Below are 10,312 nucleotides of genomic sequence, written 5' to 3'. Positions count from 1 at the left end.
CTTGATTGAAAACATACTTTTCGAAGGACTAATATTTTAACGTTATTCATATTTTTCTATTAGTACGAAATTGTTTAAATTGTGGTTTATAGAAATTGTTCTTTCAATTTCAAAATACCATTAAAAACTGCCTTCGAATTCATGCCCTCCTCATACAAGCACATAAATATGGTTGAACTAGTTTTGTATCATATTATGACTACAAGAGCATGAAGACTACAACATTAAATATTTTTCTATGATGTTATTTCTTTTTTCAAGCATTTTTATTCATTTGTTTGTGGATTTTCTTTCTTCTTTTTTCTGCGTATATGAATTTATATGTCGACTCTCTTGTAAAGGAAAAAGGCAATGTTACGCTAGATACGTGAATATTTAAAAAAAAATGTAGTTAATAATACTACAACTATTTAGAAGATGTATGTATGTATAACTAATTTTCTAATACTTGAATAAGTAGGGTATAGTATGATAATGTTTTAAATAGAAAGTTGTATGTAAAACCTATATTCATTTAGAGGTTTTTTAAAGTAGCATTATGTACATAACTTGTTATATTAATAAGGAAAAATATATCTATAGACATTGATTTATTAATTATTCTCAAACCAATGTTGAGTTAGAAACTACATAAACTCACCTTGATAGGCTTCTGTATATGATGATCTCTAAAGTAAATCCTAATTGTAGAAATATGTTATTTAAACATCTTCTTTTAGAATAACTATTCTAAGAGTAACACAATGAAAACCAATGAAATGTACCCAAATGGATTGCCAACAGAAAGACTCTCTACGGTGTTGCACCTTGTCTATCCACTGTTTCCACAACGGAAATAATAAATGTGATTTTTTTTACATAATTTTGGTTTAAATTTTTTCGCATTCTTTTCTTCATTTAAATTTTTTGTTTTAATTATTTTTTAGGTTTTATTGTACTCTACATCAGTGATGATATTTGCGGCACAGTTGCTCTCTCTCTCATTCATTAACCTACTTTCTGTCATTTAGACTCTATTGTACATCATACGATGCATTGTTCAGAGGGGCAGTATAGTTACTGAGTCGATTTAGCTATATCTGTCTGTCTGTCTGCCAAAAAGACGCTCATGTTAAAACTAAGCCAACGATATCAGCCGAATTCAACAACGGAGTATATTATGCGTTTGTGCTGATGTTTTATGGATGTAGAACCAACCACTTGAAAGTATACCGACCGACTCAGATTGATAATTGTCAATTAGGACATGACCGTCCGTCTGTCCGGCTGGCTAGCTGTCCAGTGACCTGTGCTTTCTTGCGCACATACGCAAGCTACAGGCCACAATTTTCACAATTTTGAAATCGGTCCATTTTATCACCTAGCCGATACAACCTGACCTTCCAATTAGGGGTGTTTAACTCATAACTATGTACGATAAATATACTACTATCTCTCCACAAGTTTTACTTATATAGGCTTAAATGACAATTCCAGTTTTTGTAATGATCGGCCGTCGTTTTTTGAAAATTGTAACCTATACCGTGCGTACAAGGTTTACATGGACACGCAGACGGACAGACAGCCTGTCGGACGGACATAGCTAAATCGACCCAGAAAGTGATTCTGAGCCAATTGGTATAAGGTGATTGTAGGACCAATATTTTTGTGAGTTACATACATTAGCACAAACGCATAATGCCCTCCCAACTTTAGTGGTGTAGGGTATAAATATTAAGATGTGTTTTCATAAAAAATGGAGTGTATTTAGTAGACCTCAGATATGTGCTCCCATACAGATTTACATGATCCCGGAAAATGAACTTATTGTTCATAGACCCTTTAGAACGGTTCGTAATTGACCATAGTTCTGAAAATCTATTCAAATTTTCTCGCATCGAACAATATGTTCGATGTGTAAGCAAAACATACACAATATGTTTATACATATCATTCAGAGAATCTTTTCAAAGTTTTTTCTAAATAATAGAAAAATAAATAAATTCAGAAAACTGGTTCATATCAGCTAGTTCAACCATTTTCAAAAAAAAAAAAAACTATTACATTTTGGGTACATTTCATTGATTTGTTTTATAATAAACATATTTTATACAGACAGACGGACATAGCTGAATATAATCTGAATTTCATAAAGACCATGAAGTGTTTCATAAAAACAATGAATGACACAATGAACAAGTAAGAGTGTTATATTCGACCACTAACTGAAGGGGAATTTATACGGGGATAGGGTAAAATATAGACCGATCCTCGCAAAAGTTTGTAAAGACATTTTGGCCCATATAAAACTTGTTTATGTCGAATTTCATCGCTGTATTCATATTTCCAAGCCAGTAATAAGCGTTAAAGTAATTTTCTGAAGGGTACCTAATATGGGGAGTAGGGTCAATTATGGACCGATCGTCACAGAAGTTAATAGATAGATTTTAGCTCATACAAAACTTGTTTATATCGAATTTCATCGCTGTACTCGCATTTCTGTGCCAGTAATGAGGGTTAAAGACATTTTCTGAAGGCGACCTTATATGGGGGATATGGACAATTATGAACCGATCCTCATAAAATTTGGTTAAGGGATTTACGTTTACATAAGACTTATTTATGCAGAATTTAATCTTTATACTGGTATTTTTAAACCATTTATGACTGTTAAAACTGTTTTCCGGGGTACCACTTGTATGGGGATTATGCGAAAATGTGGACCGATTTTGTATATTTTCAATACCAAACAAACTATATCAATAGACCTTATTATTATCAATTATTATTATTATTATTTTTTTTTTTTTTTTGATTACTTAGTTTGATGGCTGAGCTCTTAAGCAAAACGCCACGATATCCCACGTTGGTTTAAAGGAAATCTTCCAAGTCGACCTATATATTCATATAGGAAGCTGGAAACCTTTAAAGACTAAAGAAAAATTTGAGTATTTAATGGTACTCCACCAGTAAAGTTGAAAGTTAATGGTGGGTATAAAAACATATACACTAATACCCTCTATCACCACTGATAGTGGTGACTGGCATTAAAAATTCTCTTTTTAGTACAATTTTGCATTGTAAACATAACAACTCCCAACACTGTTACATCTCTCTGCCACTTGTTTTATATGCTAAACTATATTTTTATGTGGGTTTCCACTTTTTTCACACTAACAATTTGTGTCCCTTTTCAATGTGGCTGCTGTGTATTCAGTGTTACATTTCATGGTTTGTGCTTCCTAATTTGTTCTTTTGAATTATTTTTGTGTCTTTTATTATTTCCTCTATTGTTATATTATATTTATTGTTGTGTTTCTCTACAAAAAAAGAAAGAAATAAAGAAAAACTACAGACCAGTATAAAATAAATTGTGGTGTTTAAAAAAATCTGTAATTTAAATGATTCAAAAGACAAATGTTGTTCAACCACACCATGAAAAAAACCTTAAAACTGAAATTTTAATGAATTATATATATTTCAGTTATATTTTGGTTTAAGGTTTTATTTTTATTCATAATTTGTTGTTGTTTTTTTTTTTAACATAAAATAACTTTATATTTAAACATGTGTATTTGTGCACTTTTGTATTTTCATTCATTAATTCACTATCTCATCCGTGATTCATTGTTATGATTATTTACTTAATGAACTCATTTGTGTTGTAGTCACGTATATATTTTTAATATAAATCGCATACACATTCACCAAAACGAATGCTCTTTTTTTTTCGTCCTTATTATTTTGTTTATTACTTTTTGTCCTTTTCGGTTATTCATTTACATTCAAACACATACATACATAAATGCAATTGACATTAAGTGATTGATCATTTTACATTATCATAATGTGTGCGTGAGAGTTTATGTTATGTAGTGGGTTGGATTTTTTATTTTCAACAACCCCAATAAATGCATGTGATATGACTACATCTTCTTATATATGTATTTTCTTTTCAAGGAAAATTTGATGGTTGATATGAGAATCTTTTGCAGAAAAGTGAAAATTATGTTAATAAATAAATTGTGAAAAATGGTAGTGAAATTAATTGTGCCACAAATGGTATTGATTTAAATGGAACTGTTGCCCGTTTAAATCTTTTAAATAAGATTATTGATTTTATTTTCTTGAAAAATTCATAAAAATAAGTAAGAATATTCGTGTCATTGTAAAATTGATCTCATTAATGAATAAGTACATATTTTCTACCCAAAGGTAGGCATATATATGAAATTTTAGTCAGCCTTGGGGGCATGTTACCTTGTTGGCAGTTGTATGACTAAATATCGAGAAATGCATTGAGTTAACAGAGTTCATGATAGCAGTCCGCCTCTAAAACTATATTAGTAGAATAGTTACACAATGCTTGCTGTTTTTTTTTTTTTTTTTTGGCAGTAAATGATGACAATCCAGTCCTCTGCCTATATCGGGGTTTTGACATCGTGTGTTCTGTTGCAAAGTTATTAGATATTGTTTTATTAGTTATAATCGTTTCTACACCATTTGACATGAATGCCAGTGCTTTCCATTACCTCAGTTTAATTGACTACAACGTAAAGGTAGGTGAAGTACTAATATATTATGGAGTGACGCCAACCACAGCAGCACGAGGAGCCTCCTTAGAATGAATAAGTTTGAGATTAACATGATGATAACTATGCACATTTATGCAAAAAGAACTGTGAAACACTTTTTCAGATATTACCAGGATGTCTTCGAAGTTCGATCCTAATATCCTAGGATACTTTGGAATACAGATTGGAAAATTCTATGGAATTGCATTTAGGAATCTGGGTTTCTGAATATTCGATTATAATTCCTCTCAAGGATTTCATATATGGTTATTTAACCAACATTTTCCTATAAAAAGAGCGAACAACATACTCTATAGAGCCCAAGAAATTTTTCCCATCTGATATTTTCAATGTTATACTAGATCTTATACTTTTTTGAGAAAATTAAGATGTTATATGGGTCATTTATCAGTGGCGTGTCATAATGTCCATGGACATTGTGGACATTTTTTAATAAATGGACTCTTTGAAATCCACTTTTGAATTTGTCATAACGTCCATGGACACTATGACTCAATTTAGTGTGTCATTATGACACGCCACCTCATATATCTATTTCTTTTTATTAAAATTTTACAATAACAGGGGAGATTCCTATGTTTTGAAAAGTTCTTCCTCTAAAAAAGAGGTAGGGACAAATATATTTTATTTGACCCGACAAGAATCGGGTCAAATAAACGGCAATTTGATATTTTTCCTGTCCAAAACTTAAAAAATAAGACATATACTTATAAACTAGACAAATTAACATTTCCGACAGTATGTAAGAATAGCACTAATATTGGTGCAAAGTTGTGTCACTTGACATGAAATCCCTCTTATACTATTAAAAATATATATTTCACTAGACGCGCTAAACTTGACTGAATATAGTAGTGCAGTCAGCCATTGTCGCAGAGAGTTACAGGTTTTCCAAGAAACAACACGTTTTGAATCTGCTCTAGGTTTTGGGTCAAACTATACGTAGCAGACGAATAAGCTTAATCAGGAGCAGATATGAACTTGAACACAGCACGTGCTGTGGCTCTCGTTACATTTCAAAACTGTATGAAAGAACCCTATGGAGCTGTCTAGAATCTGATGAATATATACGATATTGGAAGCATTAGCACCGGATAATTGTAGTTATATTAGGGCTCACTTTGGATCAGCTGTTTGTCTTTGGAATGCACAAACACTCGTACGGTTCTCCATTAAACCTAATCTAACTTAAAAATCAAAGAGTCTAGTTGACAATGAGCAGATATGAACTTGAACACAGCACGTGCTGTGCCTCTCGTTACATTTCAAAAACGTATGAAAGAACCCTATGGAGCTGTTTAGAACCTGATGAATATATACGATATTGGAAGCATTGGCACCGAATAATTGTAGTTATATTAAAGCTCACTTTGGATCAGCTGTTTGTCTTTGGAATGCACACACACTAGTACGGTTCTCCATTAAACATAATCTTACTTAAAAATCAAAGAGTCTAGTTGACAATCTATAATGGTTTTTGCAGAATTTTAAACCATCCATCATTCTCTCGATCTATATAATTATCTGACAAAAAAATCTTCGGAATAGATATCTGAAACACACCGCATTCCTACCTTAAGAGTCCATTAAGAAAAGCTCTATGACATGATGGGGGTATATTGATTTTGTAATTCCGTTTGTAACACATCGAAATATTTGTTACAGACCCACAAAAGTATATATATTCTGGGTCCTTATTATATTCTAAGACGATCTAGCCATGTCTGTCCGTCTGTCTGTTGAAAGCACGATAGAGTCCGAACGGAATGAGCTAGAGGATTGAAAATGTCCACAAATATTCTCTATAGGTAAGGTTTCAAAATGGGCAATATCAGTCCACTTCTCTACATAATTTTATGTGGATCGGTCCAAAATTAATGCCCCCCATATAAGGTCTCTTTCAAAAAATTATTATAACTCTCAATACTGGCTTAAAAATATGAGTATAGCGATGCAATTCGACACACATAAGTTTCACGCGAGCCAAAATCTCCTTATCAAGTTTTATGAGGATTGGTCCATAAATGACCCTACCCCCAAATAAGGTCCCCTTCAGAAAATTACTTTAACACTCATTACTGGCTTAAGAATAGAAGAAATTCGACACACATACGTTTTAATGGAGCCAAAATCTTTCTATCAAAGTTTTATGTGGATCGGTCCATAGTTGACCCTACCCCCTAAGCCATTACTGGCTTAGAAATACGATAAAAGCGATGAAATTCGACACACATATGTTTTGTACGAGTTAAAATCTCTCTACCAAATTTATTGAGGATTGGTCCATAAGAAAATTACTTTAAGGATAATTGCTGACTTAAAAATACGTCAACAATTATGAAATTCGATATAAGAAACATTTATAGGAATGTAAATCTTCCTACCGAATTTCATGCGGAAAGTATCGATGTTTTATATGAACCAAAATCGGTATAAAAAAAAATTATGAAAAATTTTATGAAAAACGGTCAATAATTAACCCCATCTCTCCTCTTCAGTTAATTTGATGAGTAATATCACCCTGATGTTTATAGGGAAGAATTCCTTTTACGGCCTACGGTTTGATGGTGGGTATATGAGATGCGGCACAGCCGAATATACTCTCAGATTTTCTGTGGTTAATGGATTTTGGTGGTTCTGATGTATCTAAACGTGGTATCGAATTACCAAATTACTTAGTTTCGCTTTTTTTTAAAGTTGTTACTTTAATTTAAAACGTCTTAAGATACTCCGTAACAATTAACCACCCGAACTTTCAATAAATTACCTTTGCTTGCGTCTATTCCTAAGAAATACTCCTCCCGAAACTAATTAAACTTTTCTCTCCATTGTATAATTTTTATTTAAAAATCATTAAAAGCTGTCTACTTCAATTACAGACATCATAAACTATTGATGATAATTGAGATTTTTTCTTACTAATGTGACTTTTTTTTTGCCAACTTCAAATACAGTGCGTGTCCATCGTTGTTAAATTAACAGTAACACACGTACATATGACTAGCTAGGTGAGGGTCATTAAATGAGTGTAATAAATGAAATGTCAGAAATTAAGTAGGTGGATTTCATTTAGACTTTAGCAAGAACAACAAAAACTACAAATCCTATGTAATTTTATAGCATTTCGAAGTTTGTTTTTTTTCGTTCTATTTTACAAATGCATTAGACGAATTCAAAAGTAAACTTATCCATTACATGCGTCTAAACAATGTGTCTCCCCAAATTAATTGTGCATTTCTGCAGGAGCGGGAAGATGGTGGAGTAGACGGAAATGTGTATGTGTTTGTGTAAGTAATATTGACTTTGAAACTTTAGATTTAGTAATGAAATAGAAAATTTACACGAGACCAGACAGTGTGGTGGTGGAGTCGATGGTATGGGAAACTTACTATACATATACAGTGGGTGACGGGACATTTTATATTTATAGTTTTATATTCAATAGAAAAAGATCCATAAATTTTCTGATATAAAGTGATCGATACATTTTCTATAGAAAATGATTGATACATTTTTCATTCTAGAGCAAATCATCGATAGATTTTCTTTTCTACAGAAAATAATCAATGCATTTTCCATTAAAAGCATAACCTTTTCTATTTTATATAAAATGATCGATACATTTTCTATTCTATAGAAAATGATCGGTGCATTGTATATTCTATAGAACATGATCGATACACTTTCTATTCTATAGAAAATGAACGTTACATTTTCTATTCTATAGAAAGTGATCGATACATTTTCTATTCTATAGAAAGTGATCGATACATTTTCTATTCTATAGAAAATGATCGATACATTTTCTATTCTATAGAAAGTGATCGATACATTTTCTATTCTATAGAAAATGATCGATACATTTTCTATTCTATAGAAAATGATCGATACATTTTCTATTCTATAGAAAATGATCGATACATTTTCTATTCTATAGAAAATGATCGATACATTTTCTATTCTATAGAAAATGATCGATACATTTTCTATTCTATAGAAAATGATCGATACATTTTCTATTCTATAGAAAATGATCGATACATTTTTATTCTATAGAAAATGATCGATACATTTTCTATTCTATAGAAAATGATCGATACATTTTCTATTCTATAGAAAATGATCGATACATTTTCTATTCTATAGAAAATGATCGATACATTTTCTATTCTATAGAATAGAAAATGATCGATACATTTTCTATTCTATAGAAAATGATCGATACATTTTCTATTCTATAGAAAATGATCGATACATTTTCTATTCTATAGAAAATGATCGATACATTTTCTATTATATAGAAAATGATCGATACATTTTCTATTCTATAGAAAATGATCGATACATTTTCTATTCCATAGAAAATGATCGATACATTTTCTATTCTATAGAAAATGATCGATATATTTTCTATTCTATAGAAAATGATCGATACATTTTCTATTCTATAGAAAATGATCGATACATTTTCTATTCTATAGAAAATGATCGATACATTTTCTATTCTATAGAAAATGATCGATACATTTTCTATTCCATAGAAAAGTATCGATACATTTTCTATTCTATAGAAAATGATCGATACATTTTCTATTCCATAGAAAAGTATCGATACATTTTCTATTCTATAGCAAATGATCGATACATTTTCTATTCTATAGAAAATGTACGATACATTTTCTATTCTATAGAAAAGGATCGATACATTTTCTATTCTATAGAAAAGTATCGATACATTTTCTATTCTATAGAAAAGTATCGATACATTTTCTATTCTATAGAAAAGTATCGATACATTTTCTATTCTATAAAAAATGATCGATACATTTTCTATTCTATAGAAAAGTATCGATACTTTTCTATTCTATAGAAAAGTATCGATACATTTTCTAGTCTATAAAAAATGATCGATACATTTTCTATTCTATAGAAAAGTATCGATACATTTTCTATTCTATAGAAAAGTATCGATACATTTTCTATTCTATAGAAAAGTATCGATACATTTTCTATTCTATAGAAAAGTATCGATACATTTTCTATTCTATAGAAAATGATCGATACATTTTCTATTCTATAGAAAAGTATCGATACATTTTCTATTCTATAAAAAATGATCGATACATTTTCTATTCTATAGAAAAGTATCGATACATTTTCTATTCTATAGAAAAGTATCGATACATTTTCTATTCTATAGAAAAATATCGATACATTTTCTATTCTATAGAAAATGATCGATACATTTTCTATTCTATAGAAAATGATCGATACATTTTCTATTCTATAGAAAATGATCGATACATTTTCTATTCTATAGAAAATGATCGATACATTTTCTATTCTATAGAAAATGATCGATACATTTTCTATTCTATAGAAAATGATCGATACATTTTCTATTCTATAGAAAATGATCGATACATTTTCTATTCTATAGAAAATGATTGGTTCATTTCATATTCTATAGAAAATTATCGATACATTTTCTATTCTATATAAAACGATCGATATATTTTCTCTCAGTAGAAAATTATCGATATATTTTCGATTCTATATAAAACGATCGATACATTTTCTCTCAGTAGAAAATGATCGATATATTTTCTTTTCCATTCTACAAGCAATTTTCTATTGTAATTTATAAAAAATATATTTCTTATTTTTTTTGAAACCTTTTGTTTTTATCGGTGTGCTTTGTCCTATTACTCACTGTATTCCTAAACAGTCAGTCAGAC

The sequence above is a fragment of the Lucilia sericata genome, unplaced genomic scaffold (genome assembly GCF_015586225.1).
Source record: "Lucilia sericata isolate MDLA Ls3-8-SP2 unplaced genomic scaffold, ASM1558622v1 Contig000338F_arrow, whole genome shotgun sequence".
NCBI classification, from domain to species: domain Eukaryota; kingdom Metazoa; phylum Arthropoda; class Insecta; order Diptera; family Calliphoridae; genus Lucilia; species Lucilia sericata.
The sequence above is the reverse complement of the archived record's forward strand: the minus strand, read 5'-3'. Positions refer to the sequence as shown.